Here is a 22,058-nt window from a genome sequence, read left to right as displayed (position 1 = left end):
TGGTCATGGAACCCTCAAGGGATAGCTTGGAGGTTGGCATCATCATTTTCATCCTTGCTTTCTCCCCAAAACCCTCGTTCTAGAGAGAGAAATATTTCTATATTTGGTAATGTTTTCTATGATGATATTTTTACAATAATGGTTCAATGAATCAATTACATTATACTTTGAGTAGGCACCAAGTCAAAAAATAGCCTATAATTAGAGGAAATTCACAGTTACACAAGTTAGGTAGAAATCGGCGTGCTCGGGAATCAGACAGCTCACTGCTTGTAGCATTCTCGATCGATCAAAGATTCTTGATCGATCAAACACTTAGCTTCGATCGATCGAAGCTGACGTGGCATCAAAAATATCTTCTGGCCTTATTCACTTTGCTAAGCTGGCACCGCCTCATTTCGATCGATTATAGACATCTTCAATCAATCGGGATTCCCTTTGATCGATCGAAGCTCCTCTGGTGTATTTTCTTGGCTTCTTTCCAACTTTGCTCCTTAGCTCTAAATTTGAGCTAAATGGCTCTTATTAGCCTGTTTGAACTTTATTGACCTGAAATATGCAAAAACACAAATAAGTATCTAAGACATGAAAGTCAAATAGATGAATGGACTAAAATACCCTAGCTTAGGTGCTAAAATGCGTCACATTTGAGCACTTATCAACAGTGATCGGATTCCATTTATAGCTTCAAGATCTGGTATTAGCATAGTAAGTAAGCCTGTTTTTAAATCTTTGATTCGTCAAAAAATATGATTTGATCTCTCATGAAATTTTGATTTTTGCCTATTTTCTATCGCTCTTTCTGTAATCTGGGTTTGTTGGCATTTGCTTCATTTTTCTACCCATTATATGATCATCATTATTGGAATTATATATATTTTTTTGGTGTCTCTCTCTATTTTTCAATCTGATTTGAATTTTCTACATTAGTTATTTGAAAAGTTTGCTGAATTCAACTGAGTAATTTATAAAATTTCAAATATGAACTTTCTATGATAGTGCTAAATTTAGTAATAAGAAAATTTCAGATGCCCTATAGAAATAAAAATTAAAAACATCATTGTGAAGGGAAAAAAAACCATTGTAAGAACTTGGTGGATACCACTACTTCTAATTATTTTGTTTCAATTTTCACTAATTCTAATTATTTTGTTTTTCCATACACCAGTTTTACTTTCAGCCTCTACTGCTACCGCTTTTCTACTTTCTAAGGCATATGTTTCATTCTTCTTCTTTTTTTATTTTTTTATTTTTTTTTCTTAATTGATTAGTTCACATCTTGAATTAATACACTTATACAATGTCTAAGAATTATTTTGAAACAATGGTAATATTTCATTATATGCCTCTTATATCTTAATTTTTTGTTTTGATTACAGGATATTTAAATTGGATAATTGGCTCGATAAAAGGTATGTCTTATTCCCCTTGAAACTTGAATTTACCTTGTGTAATTTTTATTGTTCATTATCAATTGGTCTCGCCTTGTATCAAGTGTTTAGTTGTATATGAAACAATTACTTAATTTTCTGAGAAATCTGTGTATGAGTTTTCTATATGAAGTCATTCTCTATTCAAATTACAAAGTCCATGCATAGCCAACAATATCAATATTTATTGAGTTTCTGGATACAAGCCTGCCGATACTAAGTAGTCATGAAATTTTAGGAGTAATGTCTCTCTGCATCCTCAAAGTAGGACTTTATATGTGAACCAAGTTCTTTGTCCTTCAACTCCTCTTCTTTTTATTAACAGTTATGCATGCCTAATTCTGTTTTGAGTTATTGATAGACTTTGAAAACTTTGAGCTCTTAATAGGGAGTTCGTAAAATTTAATATTAATATACTTGTAACTTATTTATAAAGATATAACATTTTTAAGTTAGGTTTTGACTATAAAGTATTTTGGTGAACATAATTTATGGGACCATTGTTGTTAATGACCCTTTTAACCCATTCTTATTAAAACTATGTAATTAGATGGATATCAATGGTGACAATGTGGTGGGAGAAGAAATAGAGGACCTTACAGACAATACCGATGATGGAAAACTAGTATGGGATGATTTTCAGCTCGAAGCTTTCATCATCTGAATGGAGGAAGAAGTGAGGGCTAGTAATCGGAATAACACAACTTTTAGTCCAACTGGTTGGAAGAATATACTAAAAGGCATGACGGTCTATACAGGGAAGAAATATGCACTGAAACAACTTAGGACCAAATTCAACCATGTGAGGGTAGAGTATAAAGCCTTTGTGAGTTTGATAGCAGAAACAGGCGTGGGATACAATGGTGAGATGGGCATGGTTATAGTTGAAAAAGAAATATGGCCTAGATTGATCAAGGTTAGTTATTCAAATAATTGTATGTTGATTTTACAAACCTATACTTAACTTAATATTAATAGCACTTTAATAATTTGTAGGTGAATGCCCATTATGGTAAGTATCGAAAAAAGCCATGCAACTATTTTGACAAGCTTACCACCATATTTGGAGGCACACTCGCTACAGGTGCACATGTCCATACTTCGACTAATCCACCCATTATCAACCAAGCCCCGCACACCATGCAACCATACATAGGTCATTTGAAATTGATGATTTAGCTGAGTTAGGCAATCATGAGATAAGTCCCTCTCCTGAACCTCGTGGTAAGAAACCAAAGAAAGAAAGTTTTGCCTCCACAACGAGCGATGTCATGCGTGAAATGAAAGACACTGCTAGAGAGAAATGTGATCGAATTGAAAGGGCCATAAAAGAAGCTTCATCATTTAATATGAAAACAGTCCCTGAAGAATGTCAGGTTGAAGTAAATTCTCCGGACAAGACAAAAGGTGATTTTAAGTTATGTTATAGTATTTTGAATAAGTTGGAGGGTGTTGAGATGAAACAATATGCTAAGGTCACCTAGATGTTATGTAATGATAAAGTTTGGAGGGATTTCTTTCTGAATGACCTTCATAATGATAAGAGGGTTGGTTGGATCAATGGAATTTGATTTAGTATATTGCTTTTATTATGACTTTGGATGACTGTACTATTAAGTATACTTTATTTGGTGTGTTGCTTTTATTACTTATTTGTTTTGTTATGATTTTGGATGATTGTAATATTAAGTACACTAGTATTTATGTTATTTGGTTTGATTGTAATGACAATATCACTATTTGGCTTGGGATGATTTTATTTGTTGTCTTGCTTTTATTTATTATTTAGTATTTGTCTTGGGATGATTGTAATTTATGTCGTTTATTACATTTTGTATTATATAGATGGATATTAGAACAATAATTGAGTTGTATGATGATGATGATGACAAGAATGAATGTGTCACATAATGGCATATATGTTGGATTATTATATGAAACATTACTATAAACAACCTTATAGGGATTATCTTTTAACCGGGGACGCATATATAATGGAGATCTTGCATGGGCATAGAAGTAGATGTTTTGAAAACTTCAAGATGTCCACCCTTGTTTTTTTTAAGTTGTGTGGGGAGCTTAGGTCATTAGGGTTGAAAGACTCTACAAGTGTAAGTGTTTATAAACAAGTTGGCAAATTCTTACTTACTTTAGCTCATAATGAAAGGAATCGTGTGGTCGTAGAAAGATTTCAACACTCTACCTATATAATTTCAAAACACTTTCCATTCGGTTTTACAAAAAGTGTGTGATTTAGGGAAAAAGATTATTGTCCCCCCAAATTTAACCAAAGTTCCAAACCATATAAGGAAGTAAAAAAAGTACCCTTTTTTTAGGAATTACGTATGAGCAATTGATGGAACTCATATCCCTGCGAACGTGCCTGTGGACCAGCAAATACCATTTCGTGGTAGGAAGGGGGATACCACACAAAATGTAATGGATGTTTGTGATTTTGATATGATGTTCACGTACGTCGTAGCAGGATGGGAGGGGTCTACTAATGATTCTAAGATATTGAACGAGACCATTAATAATGAGGATATGCATTTCCCAAAGCCTCCAAATGGTAAATGTCATACTTCCTACAATTTTGCAATAGTTATTTTAAATATCATGGCACAATTGTTTATAGTTTGTAAAATGCCAGGAAAATATTATTTGGTGGACTCCGGATATGCCAAACAACCGGGTTTCTTAGCTCCCTACAGGGCCAACGATACAACTTCTAAGAGTACCATACTTGTCTTTGCGAAATATCATTGAACGTTATTTTGGGATGCTTAAGATGATATTCCCCATCTTGAAGCAAATGCCCCCATATAAGTTTGAAGCTCAGGTTGTTATTGTTTTAGCCTGCTGCACACTTCACAACTTTATAAAAAAGGAGGCGCATGTAGATGCAACTGTGAAGGCGATGATAGATAAACTATTTGAAGATGGTAATGATGATGTTCAGGCTAATGTGTCACTATCTCGGTCATGACCAATGGATATTTTACGTGATCATATTGCTAATAATATATAGAATGCAATTCAGCACCCTTGAAATTGCATTTAGATGTTTATCATGTTTGGATAACTGTAATAACTACTTTATTATAATTATTTGTTAGTATTTGGAGAACTGTAATAACTACTTTATTTTAACTATTTGTTAGAATTTGGATAATTGTAATAAGTTATGGTAACTATATTTTGCACATTTCTTTATGATTTAGATAACTATAATAACTTGTATATGCAGTCATGTAAAAGATACAAGGTGACAAGCCACTTTATGCATGTGGAAGGGGTCAAATGAATCTTTATACGGTTGGAACTTCAAAGAATTATGGACGTTCATTCTATAAATGTCCAGCTTGGGGGGTTTACAATTTTCTTTGCATTAATAATTTTTTTTACGTACATCTTATTGTCACAGGGACATTATAATAATATACAAGTCTTTGATGTTTTAGTCACATACTCGTGCATTTATATGGTTGGATGACATGCACCAACGTCTGCAAGTGGGTGGCCATGTGGAGCAAGAGTTGGAGGATGTAGTTGCTATTATGCAAGCTCAACAAAATCGGCAAAACTACATTATCTATGGTTGCTGTTGTTGTCTTACTATAACTATATTATTTACGTTATTCCTTATGTTGTTGTTATCGGTTATTGTGGCTGTTGATAAATGATGTAATATATTAGTTCAATTTTACTTGATGAACTTTATTGTGCCTGTTGACGAATGATGTAATATTTATGAAACTCGTGTCTGTAATATTTTTAAACTCATGTAATGTGTAATATGTTGAAAGTTTATTTCAGTTCGATAGTGAAACAATGTTTTCTACAACTGTTAAAACAATATACAGCATTCATAGGTTTTACAATTTAGAATATATTTTATTGGTTTTTATAATAAACTAAGATAAACTTTTAACAATACATATATTAAAATTTAAATTAATTGTATACTAAAATTATACAATAATTAAATTTGACTTTATATTTAATAAAGTTATAAATAATGTATTGATGAAAACATTATTTAAAAACACTCTTTACCAAACATATTTCATATTTTTATTTTACTTATTTTGGTTACACTTTCACTCTGTCAAATATGTTTTGTTCTCATATTTCTTGGAACGAAATACCTTGCCAAACATGTTCTACCATGTTTCTGTTCCAAAATTCTCACCGCAAATTTTCATCGCCAAACATGTTTTGTTCTCATTTCAGGACACCACATTACAAAACACTTGTTTTGTTCTAGGCTAAAACAAAACACAACACTTAGTTCATTAAAATGCATTTGAAGTGGTCTTAAAATTTGATTATACAAAATATCACATTCTTTGAGAAGTGATAGCATTAGGAAAATGTATATTTTATACTCATCTAATTACAACTGCATTACACTTCCGAGTCTGTACATTACAAAATTCATATCATTATTGTTATATATCCTACTTGATACATTACATAAGCCAGAATGAGTTCTTTCTATGATCTTTCTATACTTAATTAGTTTTCTGCTGAGATAATGAGTCCTCTATATATTAAGAAGATGATGACTCAGGTGGATAAGGTTGATAGCTGTTACAACTCACTATCTGACTTTTTTTGAGGTTTTACGTTGCTGATGAAAAGGGAGCCTCTCTCTCTCTCTCTCTTTAGTATTTTGGCGGCATTAAAGATATGACATAAGGGCCCTAGTGAGTTCAAATTCTGCTTTAGCACAGAGAGGACTATAAAGACATTCTCCAATGATTGGAGCACTCTAGAACTAATGACACATGGCAGAGCACGTGAGTGTAAACCTGGGCTTACAAACACAAAGATTAAAATGCCCTTGAAGGGCTGTTAGTGCATACTTGCTTATGTAATGTATCAAGTAGGATATGTAATAGTGATGCTATGAATTCTATAATGTAAGGACTCAGAAGTGTAATGCAGTTATAATTAGATGAGTATAAACTATACATTTTCCTAATGCTATCATTTCTCAAAGAATGTGACATTTTGTATAATCAAATTTTAAGACCACTTCAAATGCATTGTAATGAACTATGTATCAAGCATTCAAGTCCACTGAAATGAGCATTGTAATGAAGTAACTTCAGATACACTATAATTAGCAATGTAAAAATCAAAATTCACACATGATTAAGCCCTTTTGCACTTGACATTAAAACAGCAAACAAAGCCTACACGAGGCAAAGATCAACAATTACAGTATCAGTTGAGACCTCTTCAGTTAGACTCACTCCTAGGCTATCTAATAAAATATTTTTTTCTTAGAATCAAAATTAGGGTACTGAAAAAACTTAACTCCATTTTTACTTAATTGTTTGATCCACCGGTGGAAAAGTTTTGAAGTGTTGGGAATTGATGAAACTACAACTTTAGGGTATATTTGGAGCTTTTGGGACTCCTTGTTGCCAATCGAGACACAAACCAAGGGTCCGATAATCCTAATCGATCCCAATTTGTGGGAAATATCACAATCTGGTGGCGGAACCTAACTTAGAATGATTAGGAGCAACAAAATCCACCTTTAGGGTGAACATAGAGCCTTTGGGATACAGATTGATGGACTTTATGAAGTCAAAATATGATAGAAAATAGTGGAAGTAAGATTATATTGCTAGATGGGATACTGTCTTTGGGCATGCACCACCACCGAAGATTATTGCTGGAGGACAGAAGGAAGACCACATGCCACCGGAGCACATCAATTATATCCAGTATCCCAAGTCAATGAATCTTTTTTCAAATTCAAATGAGAGGTTAGTTCTTTTCCCGGTCTTGGGGGATTTGACCTGCACTTTACCTGCCATGACAGTGCACCCTAACCTAAGTACTAATGTATCAAGTCCAGCCAACAGCCTATCCTTTTCATTCCATTATAACCAGACAAGTTCCATGCCCCAAAGAACCCAACTAAGGGAAAATTATGACCAAGCAACCAAGTTTAACCTCAGTGAAAAACCATCATCTCTTCCATCACAACCAAACCAATTGGACCCCCCTACCAACCCGAACCTTATCCCTATTCCAACCATCCAAAACACATCCCAACCAAATATTACCTCTAACCCCATTTCACTATCTGTTTGTCACCCTAATCTAAACACCACCTCAACCACTGTCCCTAACTAACCTGAACCCACTCCAAAGACAACCACACAAGCTTCTCACCATAACCATGCTATCTCATCTCCCACTTGGGACTCTATTGTTAAAAAGCCAAAATGCACCCCATTGCAATTCATTCAACAAGCTGACAGTTCAAACACTATCATCTCTTCACCTTCTGATATTGAAAATGCCGGAATCCAACTAATAAGAACTAGCCTTCTTGGCTACTTTGTCCATAAATGCCTTCCATTTAGTATGGTTAAGGATTTATGCACTGACCTCTGGGTAAAAAAGGGTCTTATAAAAGTCACAAGCTTAGAGAAGGTCTCTTTGAGTTCCATTTCTCATCCATTGACCAATGTAACCAAGTTCTTACTAAATGGCCATGGTTTCTTTTTAACAAACCCCTGATTCTCCACCTCTGGGAACCAAATTTCCAAAAATATCAACACTCCTCCATTCCAATTTAGGTAAACTCTATGGTTTGCCACTGCATTACTGGACATGCTGGTTTAAGCTACATTGCAAGTAACATTGGTCAACCCCTCTTTGCTGATTCTTACATTGAATCTAGGCAAAAAACAAGGTTTGCAAAAGTTTGTATCAATGTCAAAACCTCTGATGACTTCCCTTCCACTCTTAAACTACACATGAGCAATGGAAAAATGCCTAATGTCAATGTGGAATACATAAACTGCCCTGTAATTTGTTATACCTGTATGAATTTTGGCCATACTTGTCATAACTCTTATCAACAGCTTCACTCTTCCAAATCTAAACATCCCTCTCCAAGTAAGGATTAACAAGCCATAACCCCCAAGAAAGTGACCATGTTCACTCAAACCCTACCCCCTAAATCAAATTTTCTCCCACCTTTACCCAATATTCCCCTTCACTCATGCCAAAATGTGATCACTCACTATGTGACAAGCTAGATTTTTTTTAGATTATAATTTTTTTCATTATATTTTTGGCTGTCATAATCAATTATTTAATTATGGTTGAAGATTTACCCACTTAAGATATTTAATGGGTTTTGATATGATCTGATTTTTATATGTGACATATTATATATATATATATATATATGTATGTATGTAGCAGCTGAAGGTGTATTGGTGGCTGCCGAAAATTAGAAGGTAAGAAAGAGATTGTTTGTCTATTGGTGATGTTATTTTCATGGGGCTCACTAGAGAGATATCTAAGGATTTAAGTTTTGTGCAAGCATATGATATATATATATGTATATATCTCGTCTATTGGAGAATGAAGAAGAGAGCAACAAAATTGAAAAGAGAAAAGTGATGGTGATGATTTGATAGGTCCTACTTGAATGATATTTTAATGGGATTTGAAAAGTATGTGCATATATATATATGATATATATATATATATATATGTTTTGTCTAATAAAAGGTGCAATAGCAGGTGGACGAAATTGAAGAGATAATGGAATAAAGAAATTGTAATGATATAGTGGGACCCATGGCTTAGATATTTGTTTGGCCAAAAATTCTTTGGCTTTGGCTTTTTGCATGTGGTGTTATCTTTTGGGTGAGCAGATTCAGATTTTGTATCGGTAGAGGCCTTTCTATATATCGGTATTTGTTTTATGACCTTGGTGTGAGTATTCGGTAAGAGAAAATTTTGATGAAAGACAAAGAGAGTTTTGGGGACAGAGACATAGAGCCGAGAGGATGGAGATTTGATATTCTAGTGATTTATTTTTTTTACAGTGGATTTAGACTTTGCCACATATGGCAAAATTGAAGAGCTCGTCGTGGACTTTATATTGATCGGAGTAATTTTCAGTTTGGAGCACTTGGGATTTCGAATTTTTTGGGCAGAATTGGGCATTTTTCTTCTCATTGAGGTAGGGGTGTTCTAATTCACAATTTCTTTAATTCTTTGTGAATTTTCCTTTCTAAAGTTGGCTATAAGCATGCTTAGTTTTGGTTATTTTAAATATGGTGATTGTATTTAGTTGTGTTCATGATGATAAGTGGTGTGGTGTGTTAATTGAGCCTATGAACATAATTAATTTGTTGTGATGAAAAGCATGCTCAATAATAAAAAGTTATATGTAAAATGTTTACGAATTGCTATGTAAATTTGGGATTATAGGTTGTGTAAATAAATGTTTAGAATTTCTTCTCAAAATGTGAATATGATGTTGATGGAATGTGTAGAATTTAATTGTGTGGAAATTCATGTTTTAAACTCGCTTAAATGATGTGGATGATATTTATGACATTTTTATATTGTCATGGCATTGAAGAAATTACATAATTCATGCATTGTCATTGGGAAAGTAAAGGGAAAAGTTTGTTTTAAAAACAAATGAAAATTATTTTTGGGAAATTTTTTTAAAAAGTGTTTACGAAAATCGGACGCCTAGGAGGTGCCTGGTGGTCCGTGGTGTTAGTGTAGTCTAGAGGGGATTAAGGAGAGACCCTAGCATGGTTGAGCTAACTAGGCCAGATACGACGCCTTGGAGGTGCCTTATGGTTGTGGATGGTTAGCCAATCCTCCTTTCGTGATGCCTTGGAGGTGCCTTGGGTCGGATTAGGCTAACGGTTTGGAAGGTGAAACGGTAGTGTTTCGGAAATGGGGAGCGACATTGCATGGCTTGCCATTTCATTGACATACATTGCACACTTGGTGATTGGACGACTTGCGTGTGTATTTGTTGGTGTTATCATTATTTTGCTTGTTTTCCTCGAGATATGATCCCGTTCTCTCATATCTTATTCGTTGTATGGATTCACAGTGTCGTAAAAGGTGTGTCTTAGATGCTTTCTACTGAGCTTTATGCTCACCCCATCATTTTAACATTTTTCAGGTCACGGGAAGGAAGTGGCGGACGACATTCCTCCATAGGTTTGAATGGGTTAGTGGACTATTTTATCATCTTTTATATTTATGATCTTACTTGTTTTGTTTAAACCGTGGGATGACACGTATATTATGCATTAACATAGGAAAGGTTGGTAGTCTCCATAATTGACCTTGGGTTCGGGTAAGGACCCGGTTAGTGATTCGGACCCTCGGGTTCGAGTCGTTACAAATATGGTATCAGAGCGATGGTTCGAATATCATTAGGACGAAGGGTAGAGGCCAACCTAGGATTGTGTGGGAAGTTGAATTGCATGTTTATATGCTTCTGTATTAAGGTGTTTAATTGTTTGAAAAACATGTATAACTGATTATTTGCTTTATATACTTGTGTGTTTATCGTTTTAAAAGGGCATGTTTTCTTGATAAGTGTTCACATGTTTACGTGTTTACATGCAAAAATTTGTGTTACATGGCCATGTATGTGGTATAATTGTATGAACCAACTAAGTAAATGAAATGTGAAAGTATTTGAAAGCATGTTATATATGATAAAGTGGAAAGTATGTGATACATGACGATGACAAGTAATAGGCACGGTTGGTGCAATTTTCTTTTATGATTAAGTGACAAGTAATGAACATGGTATTGTGGGTTTCATTTATTTTGTATATGTGTATATCTTTATTCTTATATATTTATGCAGTTGAGCATTGGGGTGGTTGCTAGTATGGCAGAGTACTTGTCACGGCATTGAAGGTTGTGTAAGTTTTCATCTGAGTAGGAAAGGAGCTCGGTTACTCCAGGGTTGTTGGGTACTAATTCTTATAGAACTACAAGTGTTGACTTCTAGCTCTTGGATTGAGCTATTTGGTGTGTATTCATTTCGATCTTCTTATTGCAATTTGTGCGGTTCTTAGAGCACGACTTTAGAAGGAGTTCATATTTCATGGCATGGTGTCTATGTTGTGTGTGAGTTTCATGTATCATTGTGTGGGTTCTTATAAACGTAGAGGCCAAGTGCACGAGAGAGGGTTTCGTTAGAGAAAAGTATAACCTTAAGAGGTTAGTGTCTGCGACTTGGGTCATGATTAAGTACTAAGGTTCTCTTCGAACCAATTTGTGGTGGGTGTGATAGAGATTGTTTGAGTCATTAATGTAGTCTACGGGTTGTAGAGGTGTATTTCGGGTATTCTGGTGCAGTCTAAGGAAACGTGTTGGTTATGATTGTTCAGGGGACCTACAGGAGTGTGTTGCGGGTAATTAACTCTCGGTGAGTCGATTGTATGGCTCGGTTGATGTTTAGGGCAAGAGATTGGCACAATTATCGAGAGAGTCTCGAGGTGATGTATAGTGGTAAGTTTTAGCCGTGTAGTGCAAGATTGCATAATAAGTCAAGTAATATGTGGTCATCGGTATGTTTGGTCGTCTACGGATGAGGTGATAGAGGGTAAGTACTGTGTTACCGTGCGCAATGTGTTTTAGAAATTGAAAGTTATGGACTGGAGTTGAATTTCATGCTACGTCTCGGGTAGGAAGAGATAGTGTTGGTTGTTTGAGGATCCAAAGAAATGGACTGTCGATTGGAATGATTGGGACGAGGGTGATCCCGTAGGTTTAGTTAGTAGCCCCATTAGACTTTTGTTGGGGGCAAGGGTATTCTGAGGAATGGTGAAGAGGGGAATGGATGATGTTTAGCCTAAAGTGTGAAGTTTTCTTGTTTAGGCACGTAGGTTATCTTGGGAAGAATGGTCGAAGTGACCAATTAAGTGTTATTGGGATTTGTCGACATGGTATTGCTATATAGAGATTTTTTTCTGGTGGCAAGTAGTGGTTGTTGTGGGAGGTATCGAGAGTAATGTTTATTCTTTTGTTATGATGGTGTCATCTTAGGGATGTTTAAGGAAGAATTGCTTGGTTGTGGCTTAGTGATCTGGTACGATGAGAGGTTTGAGTTGTCATTCGGCAAGAATGATAGTGGAAGCGTTATGACGTGATGTTTAGTATTGATGAGCAGAATGGTTTAAGGTATGATCCGAGGGTGGATTAGGGAGTATAAATTGTTTGTTGTGTGTTGTCAGGTAGGTGATGGGATTGTGCACCAGTCTAGCTGATTGTGGGCTGTTTAGTCTTTTAGAGTTAGTGAGGACGATGTTGCAGGACGATGTTGCTAGATAGGCACCTTTTTTTTTTTTTTTATGAGTAATGGGTTGCTGTGACTAAGGTCACGGGTCTTGTGTGCATGGTCTTTGAAAGAGTGTCGCTTAAAAAGGTAGAGATGGAATGGGTGATCATGTGTCGTTGTATAGCATAGAGGTTATCATTTGGGGGTGACTAATTCTAGGTAGAACGGGATGCGATGTCCAACTTACTGTGATCGTTCCAAGTATTAGTGCACTGTGAGCATTGACGCTCTTATCTGATGGTCATGTTGTGAACTATATCCTAGTACTCGACGAATGGGTGGTATGAATCCGATTTGTTTTGATTAGCATGAGTTTCGCGGTGTAGCGTATACGAGGTTCCGGTGTTAATATTGTGCAACGGTCTGTTAGTGGAAAAATTACCTAGATTTAGGTTCGTAGTTTATATGGGTATCCAGTTGGCTCTTCTCCTTGTATGTAAGGAGTTCAGTTCATCTCGGATGAGATTAGACGTCTACGGTTGGACGATTGGTGAGCAGCATGTGACAGGGTGTCAGGTGCAGTTAGGTACAAGTAATCAGTCTCTTATGAGAGCGGGGTTCGTTACCCTTTCCGTTTGTTCTAGTCCTGACAAAAACGTTGTTTGTTGTAAGTCTTGTTCTCTATTTAGGAGTTGTGCGTGTCTGCGGATGGATAAACCTATGGATGGTTTCTTACGCTGTTAGAGTTCACCGATAAATGTTTGGTTGTATGGGTCGACTTACTCCCACGAAGGGAGGTGGAGTCTTTGGTTTTAATGGTGTTTATTCTAAAAGTGGTTTTGACTAGTGGCGTATGAGACACGAGTTGTCAAATAAGGATTGTATGTTTCTAGTGTCTAGTACTAGTGGTGATGGCTAGGGGATGTGTTGTGAATGGTAAATTCGAGGATGGTTAGGTGATGTGATGAGAGTCATGTACTTAGATATTTTTATAGATGTTTGATTTGACCAGTGTTTTGAGGACTAGTGTCGGTATCGTCTCAGGATTATATGATTTGAAATGTGAGTGTATGATTCCTTTGAGGAGTAATCATAGTAATTTACTCTGGTTTCGAGATTTCAGGCATGAGATAGCCTTATGAAGTATTTTAATGAGACAAGAATTGGATTGAATGATATCATGGGGTTCATTTCTAGTACTGGTTGTTAGAAGCGGACTGGAAAGCTTTTAGGCTGGTCGATGATTGTGGTAATTGATGTTATGTTGCTTTTAGCTCTTTATGAGTTGTATGATTGAGGCATAATTGTGATTTTTAGAGTAGATATGTGACTGTATAGTTGTTAAGGATTATGTAGAGTGATGGATTATTAGTGAGTGGATCTCATGGTTGTTTTGTGGACTGTATGTGATTGTGTTTGAGGTTTGGACCTGAGGACAGGAACGATGATTGTGTTGAGACCGGATCGATGATGAGAATGGCCTGGACAACCATTTTTCCTGAATCAATCCCTCTTTAGCACGATGTCAGGTCAAAGGTTAATGATTGTTTCAACTTGTTAGCGATATGAGAGTAAGGTGTTGTGTGTTATGTCAGTATGATAGTGTGGATCTAGTTTGGGAAAGACCTTCATTTGAGATAATGGAATTTTATAAATTCAGATGATTTATCTTGAGTGACGATGTGTGTTAGGTAGGACCAAGTGTCTTATAGAGGGTTATGGTTTGAGAATTTAATTATCGAAGATCTCTTTTTGAGGATTTAGGTCCTGGGTACAGGACAATACGTTTTATTGTTTTGGTGGCTCATGATTATGTAGTCATTGGGAGATTTGTTATTAAGCCATCTTGTAGTTGTTTAATATGATGATTGTAGTATAGTGCGGTTGGTAGTTGCTGGTGCAATTATGCGATAGTGTAGCTATGCAGTAGATAACGAGTGCTTGGTCTGATAGGGATGTGTAGATTTGAGTTTAAGCTTGATTGTGCGACGGACGAGATTCTTTGTCTGGGGTTTTGTGTATCCTTTAAGGGAAAATTTGGGATTGGATGTTTTCGGATATGCGGAAACCGTTGGATCTGAATTTCGGGACAAAATTCTTCTTAAGTGGTGGAGATTATGACAACCCGGATTTTTTTTAGATCATAATTTTTTTCATTATATTTTTGGTTGTCATAAATAATTGTTTAATCATAGCTGGAGATTTACCCACTTAAGATATTTAATGGGTTTTGATACGATTTGATTTTTATGTGTAACATATTATATATATATATATATGTAGCAGCTGAAGGTGTATTGGTGGCTACCGAAAATTTGAAAGTAAGAAGAAGATTGTTTGTCTATAATGTGATGTTATTTTCATAGGGCCCATTAGAGAGATATTTAAGGATTTAAGTTTTGTGCATGCATATGATATATATATGTATATATCTTGTCTGTTGGAGAATGAAGAAGGGAGCAGCGAAATTGAAAAGAGAAAAGTGATGGTGATGATTTGTTGGTTCCCACTTGAATGATAATTTAATGGGATTTGAAAAGTATGTGCATATATATATATGTTTTTTTTTTTAATAAAATGAGCTATAATAGGTGGACGAAATGAAGAGATAATGGAATAAAGAAATTGAAATGATATGGTGGGACCCACGGCTTAGATATTTGTTTGGCCAAAATTTCTTTGGCTTTGGCTTTTTGCACGTGGTGTTATCTTTTGGGTGAGCAGATCAGATTTTGTGTCAGTAGAGGCCTTTATATATATCAATATTTGTTTTGTGACCTTGGTGTGAGTATTCAGTAAAAGAAAATTTTGATGAAAGACAAAGAGAGTTTTGAGGACAGAGACACAGAGCCAAGAGCATGGAGATTTGATATTCCAATGATTTATTTTTTTACAGTGGATTTAGACTTTGCCACTTAAGGCAAACTTGAAGAGCTCGTTGTGGACTTTGTATTAATCGGAGCAATTTTTAGTTTGGAGCACTTGCGATTTCAAATTTTTTGGGCTGAACTGGGCATTTTCTTCTTATTGAGTTAGGGGTGTTCTAATTCACAATTTCTTTGATTCTTTGTGAAATTTTCTTTCTAAAGTTCGTTATAAGCATGCTTAGTTTTGTTTATTTTAAATATGGTGATTGTATGTAGTTGTGTTCATGATGATAAGTGGTGTGGTGAGTTAATGGAGCCTATGAACTTAATTAATTTGTTATGATGAAAAACATGCCCAATAATAACAAGTTGTATGTAAAATGTTTGCCAATTGCTATGTAAATTTGGGATTATTAGTTGTACAAATAAATGTTTAGAATTTCTTCTCAAAATGCGAATATGACATTGATGGAATGTTTAGAATTTAATTGTTGGATTTGGGAATTTAAAGTATGTAAAATGCCATGATTCAGAAATATGAGAATGCGATATTGTGTGGAAATTCATGTTTTAAACATGCTTAAATGATGTGGATGATATGTATGACATTTCTATATTTTCATCACATTGAAGAAATTGCATAATTCATGCATTGCCATTGGGAAAGTAAAGGGAAAAGTTTGTTTTAAAAATAAATGAAAATTATTTTTGGCAAAAGTTTTTGAAAAATGTTTGCAAAAACTGGACGCCTAGGAGGTGCCTAGTGGTCCGTGGTGTTAGTGTGTTCTAGAGGGGACTAGGGAGAGACCCTAGCGTGGTTTAGCTAACTAGGCCGGATATGACGCCTTGGAGGTGCCTTATGGTCTTGGATAGTTAGCCAATCCTCCTTTTGTGACACCTTAGAGGTGCCCTGGGTTGGATTACGCTAATAGTTTGGAAGATGAAACGATAGTGTTTCAAAAATGAGGAGCGACATTGCATGGCATGGCATTTCATTGACATACTTTGCACACTTGGTGATTGGATGACTTGCGTGTGTATTTGTTGATATTATCGTTGTTTTGCTTGTTTTCCCCGAGATATGATCCTGTTCTCTCGTATCCTATTCATTGTATGGATTCATGGGGTCGTAAGAGATATGTCTTAGATGCTTCCTACTAAGCTTTATTCTCACCCCATGATTTTAACATTTTTTAGGTCATGGGAAGGAAGTGGTGGACGACGTTCCTCCATAGGTTTGAATGGGTTAGTGGACTATTTTATCATCTTTTATATTTTTGATCTCATTTGTTTTGTATAAACCCTTGGATGACACGTATATTATGTATTAACATAGGAAAGGACGGTAGTGTCTTTAGTTGACATTGGGTTCTGGTAAGGACTCGGTTAGCAATTCAAACCCTTTGGTTTGGGTCGATAGACACTACTTCAAGCCCAATGACAATTTCACCATTGACCTCAACCCTTACAAACTTACACTTTTGGATAACACTGAACCCTCTAGAACAAATTCAACACTTGCGATAATCGCCAAATATTACATATTCAAGCGCCCTTATTTGCATTAGTTAAGTTCATTAGTTGATCATATTGTGCATATTAGCTTCATTTGCGTGGTTTTGTTTACTTTCAGGTTGGTTCCCCAAAAATAGTTAAAAGTGCGGCTTTATTGAGTTTGTGAAGAATCAAAGCACACCGTTGCCTAGACCCTTCATTTTTGCCTAAGCCAGTGTTCCATTGAACTCCTGGTTATCCCTGGAAAAAGCATTAGCCGCGATCAACGCGTCAACGGACAGAGCCAAAAGCAGCCTGGCAGCAGTGAAGTTCGACTTTGTTCTTCATTTTTGACCCGCAACACTCCTATTAAAACATGACATACTTATATCTTTGAGTTAGCTTTCCAAATCATCAAACGGTTTGTTATTTAGAGTTCATAACATAGAGTTATGGCTTTTTTACCAAAAGTAGCCTGGCAACAGTGAAGTTTTGACTTTGTTTTTCATTTTCATACAACACACTTAAGAATTGGACTCCCATTAAAACATAACATACCTAGAACTTTGAGTTAGCTTTCTAAATCATCAAACGGTTCATCATTTGGAGTTCGGAGCAGAGAGTTATGGCCTTTTTACCAAAGGTGAGTAGAGCTAAGGACAACCTGCGGGCGCCCGCAAGAAAGCTGCAGGCACCTGCCAAAATGGGCAGCTGGCTCGTGAAGCCGCGGGCGCCGGCCAATTTTGGTAGTAGCTTTGTCACAGCACGAGCGCCCACCAATTTACAGAGATCTGCTCACCCACTCCATGATTTTGCTCAAAGTTGTCCCCTTTGACTGAATGAATGGCTAGGCTTCCTTTTAGGGATTTCTGAGCCACGAATTGGGGGAGATAGATAAGATTTTTAGGATATATTTGGTGGCTTGTATCATGTAATGGGGGACATCTCACAATTTGTAAGGTTTTAGAGAGAAAAAGAGGTGTTCTTGAGAGTTTTGGGTTGAAGCTTCCCTCTAGGTGCCATCACAACTCCTTCCTCCATTGCTTCTATGGATAACTAACTCCATTTCTAGGGAGATGATGAAACCCTCCCTTGTCCTCTTAATTTCTTACAATTTATGGTTTTATGTAATCTTTAATTCAAAGTCACCAAGTGACAAACCAAACAAAAACTCTTCACCTCTTTCATCAAACTAAAAGTAATTTTACAATCTTGGTTGCCATAAACTAGCAATCCCAGTGGTTCGACTTACCCATCCAATACCCTTATTTTACAATGATTTGTGCTATTGCAAATGGTTGATTATTATAAATTATGATAGTCGACAAAGACCGATCAATTTTTGGCGTCGTTACCAGGGATTGCAAACGATTTTGTAACCGAGGTTCAAAGATTAACTTTGGTTTAATTGTGAATATTGTGTCTTGTGAATATTTTCTTGTTGGTTTTGGTGGCAATGTGTTCTAAGTTTTCTTGTGAGATTCTAGGGACAGAAGGCTTGCCAAGGGAAAACTAAAAATATTATAAGTCTAGAGGACTTCAGGTAAGTTTTGGAAGTTCTAGTTTCAAAAATTGTGAATATCTTGCATGTGGTTAAATTAGAGATATTTAATTATGGAACCCTTGTCGAGGCTAATCTGTTTACCGTTTTACAAAGCATCGGTCCTTGTCGTGGCCATTTCTTTTCTGTCTTGTTGATAATTGAGGAGAACGGGAACATCGTATGTGGAGGTTACGGTGAAGAATTGTTGTGCTTGTTGTGAAGTGTGTTGTTGATGTTTGGCCATAGGTTATTGTCTTTACCAACTCTTGAATCTCCCATTTACATAAATTCGCTTGAAAGAACTCTTAGAAGAAACCTTAAGGAATCTATAAACATAAGAGGAATTGAACTTGAATTTAATACAATGGCTGGTAATGAAGAAAATGTTGGGAATGAGGGAATCAATAATGATAGGGCTGAAATTCCAAATGTAGTTCCTATGACTCTTAGGGACCATTTCATCCCTATAACTTATACCTCTCCTTCTTGCATATGATGCCAAACATCGAGATAGCCCAATATGAGATCAAATCTAGCACAATTAAAATGCTTATATCCTTTCATGGCTTTGAAAATGAAGACCCCTATAAGCATCTGGATGAATTCCTTGAAATATGTTCTACCATCAAGCTTAGGGGCTTCCCTGAAAATGCTCTCCATTTGCATCTCTTCCCATTCGCCTTAAAAGATAGGGCGAAATATTTGTTGAACTCCCTTGCTCCAAACTCCATCACTACATGGGCTCAATTGCAACAAGAATTCTTAAAAAAATACTATCCTGTGAGTAAAACCAACCAAATGAGGAGTTATATTCTTAGCTTTGCACAAATCGATGGGGAATAACTCCATGAGACTTGGGAAAGACTTCAAGACCTCCTTAGGAAATGTCCGCACCACCTATTTCCAAAATGACAATTGGTGCAAGCTTTCTATGCTAGTTTAACCGACCCCCATAGATTCATGGTTGACTCATCATGTGGAGGGATGTTCATGTCTAAGAATGCGGATGAGACTTGGACCTTACTCGAGAATTTGAGTGAAAACTCATTGCAACATAATTCTCGTAGTGCTCCAACCTCAACTAATACAAAGAACACCAATTTATGTCAACCAAAGACACTGAGGGAAGAATCTTCTTAAGTGGATGCCATAGCTCACAAATTCTATCAATTAATGGCACCACATCTCTCTCCTTCCTTGTCTCAAAATTTGGCAAGTGCGGTGTGTGCATCATGCACTAGCCCTTTTCATCTCTTGGAAGATTACCCCACACCGGACCAATTTCCTAATAGCAACCAAGAGCAAGCAAATGCTATGTTTTCCAGGCCCGGAAATAATCCTCACTCCAATACCTACAATCCGGGATGGAGAGATCATCCGAAATTTTCGTGGAGGCAACCCGCCCCACAAAATTTGAATTTTCAAAATCAAGGGCATCAAAATCAGCCCTCTTCTCAGTTTCAAAATAGGCAATTTCAGGCTTCTTCAAGTTACCATCCACCCTATAATTCAAATGCTTATACTCCACCTCCTATATTTCCAACTGATGAGATTTTGGCAACAAACAAGCAAATGATGGAATCCTTTAACAAGCAAATTTTGGAATTTAACAAGCAAATCTTGACATCATTGCAGCCCACTCTCCAAATGGTTCATTCACATACCCAGTCACTAGCTAAACTTGAGAATCAAATAGAACAAATAGCTAATTTAGTGAACCAACTTCTTGAAAGTGAAAAGGGAAAACTTCCTGCTCGACCATTTGAGAATCCTAGAAGTATGCATGTGATTGACGAAGCCCCTCCTCCGAGTGGGACTACTCATGAACAAGTTCAAGCAATCACCACCCTTTGGAGTGCTCGAATTGTGGACAATAAGGTTGATGGAGAAAAAGATGAACAACTTCTTCCTCCCAAGAATCCAAATCCTAGCTCATCTAATCCAAATTTCACTCTTGAAAATCCAAAGTCTAGCACTGAAAATTCCAAGCTTGTGACCCCAAATGTGGAGACTTCTTATGAGACTAAGGCTCTGTTTCCTCAACGTCTCCAGGAGTTGACACATTTTGGAAACAAAAGTTGTAAAACTCAGGACATGTGGGAGGTCTTTAGGCAAGTAAAGATTAACCTTCCGCTCTTGGATGCTATCAAGCAAATCCCTCCCTATGCAAAATTTCTCAAGGATTTGTGTACTAAAAAATGCACTTCCAAGAATCATTTACCAAAGAAGGTAAGACTAACTAAAAATGTGAGTGCAATCAATCAGTACAGCACTCCTCCAAAGTATAAGGATCCGGGCGCCCCAATAATCTCGTGTGTCATTGGTGACCACAAGATAGAGAGTGCCCTCCTTGACTTAGGAGCTAGTGTGAACTTGATTCCATATTCAGTTTACTTACAACTTGGGTTGGGTGATCTTAAACCAACTCCGATAGTGTTGCAACTTACTGATAGATCTATTAAGCAACCACGGGGAATCATTGAAGAGGTTATCATAAGGGTGGATAGGTTACACTTCCCAGTAGACTTCGTAGTTCTTGATACGGAACCAGTCCATGACCCAAGAAAACACATTCCCATAATTCTCGGACGCCCCTTCCTAGCTACAGCTAATGCTTCCATTAACTATAGGACAGAATTGATAGATATCTCTTTTGGGAATATGAATGTTAAGCTCAATATCTTCAATGCTGTGCAACTTCCTACGGATGACAGTGAGTATTTTGCAGTCACTATTGCTGATGAACTCATTCAAAATCCAATCCCACCTCCTTTAATGGAGGATCACCTACAAGCTTGCTTAGTCCACTTTGATTTTGAGGATTTTAATGTGGAGAAATCCATTCGAGAAGTCAACTCTTTGCTTAATATTCCATCACACTTTCCCTCTCCTTCATGGGAAGCACCGAATCCATCTATGTCTTGGGATTTTCCATCTCCTTCCCTTTCTTCACCAAAGTTACCTCAACATTTTGATAGTGAACCACCAGATAAGGGTAAGGAGAATGTTGATAGTTTGCTGGAAATTCTTCCTGTCATTCCGGCCCAATCTATAATCATTGTCAAAGCTACTCAACCTGAGAATGAACCATTTGAGTATAAGGAGGTATGTGAGTTGGAGATTGCAAATATGAAAGGTCATGATCCACCCGTTGTTATTCAAGACAATAACATTGAAAGAGACTCCATAATCTCGAACAAGCAACACTGTTGCTTAAATCTGGAAATGAAAAAAATGAGATTACAAGAGATACTCAAATCCTCTAAGGCCAAACTTGTTTCTCTTCGGAAGGATCAATATCCCTCACCATTCATTGATCCAAGTTTGAGACCATATGAAGGAGGAAAGTTGAAAAAGGAACGTTAAGGGACCATCTCCCCGATGGATCCCGATCTCGGTACGTCTAGCTATCGATATTAAATTTAGCACTCTTGGGAAGCAATTCTTTCAACTTCCAAGCTTCCCTCTTCCAAGTTGCCTTAGCCACGAATTTTCTGGAAATTAGTTAAGTATAGCCAAAATGTGACTTTCCCTAGAATTGTCTCGAATTGCGTTTCAAAAGTCACATTCGATTTTCTTAGTCATTTTAAGGTCTTGGTACCATTTTCAGAATTTTTCAAGGTCATTTC

The 22,058-nt window shown here is 36.5% G+C and overlaps 1 long non-coding RNA gene across 2 annotated transcripts; it reads left to right on the top strand.

Annotated features, from left to right (window-relative positions):
- Positions 1 to 9,056: 9,056 nt before the first annotated feature.
- LOC132306386 (uncharacterized) lies at positions 9,057 to 17,548 on the top strand. Of its 2 annotated transcripts, XR_009481951.1 has the most exons (4): positions 9,057 to 9,438; positions 10,408 to 10,455; positions 16,590 to 16,637; positions 17,026 to 17,548. It is a non-coding gene; the product is annotated as an uncharacterized LOC132306386 (long non-coding RNA). The 2 variants fall into 2 exon arrangements; XR_009481952.1 differs by lacking the exons at positions 16,590 to 16,637; positions 17,026 to 17,548 and adding an exon at positions 11,107 to 11,241 and having other exon boundaries at positions 9,059 to 9,438.
- The last annotated feature ends 4,510 nt before the right edge of the window (positions 17,549 to 22,058 follow it).

The sequence above is a fragment of the Cornus florida genome, unplaced genomic scaffold (genome assembly GCF_030987335.1).
Source record: "Cornus florida cultivar Cherokee Brave unplaced genomic scaffold, ASM3098733v1 CherokeeBrave_3.0.0_Hap2_Chr05, whole genome shotgun sequence".
NCBI lineage: Eukaryota > Viridiplantae > Streptophyta > Magnoliopsida > Cornales > Cornaceae > Cornus > Cornus florida.
This window is presented reverse-complemented; position numbering and strand designations above follow the sequence as displayed.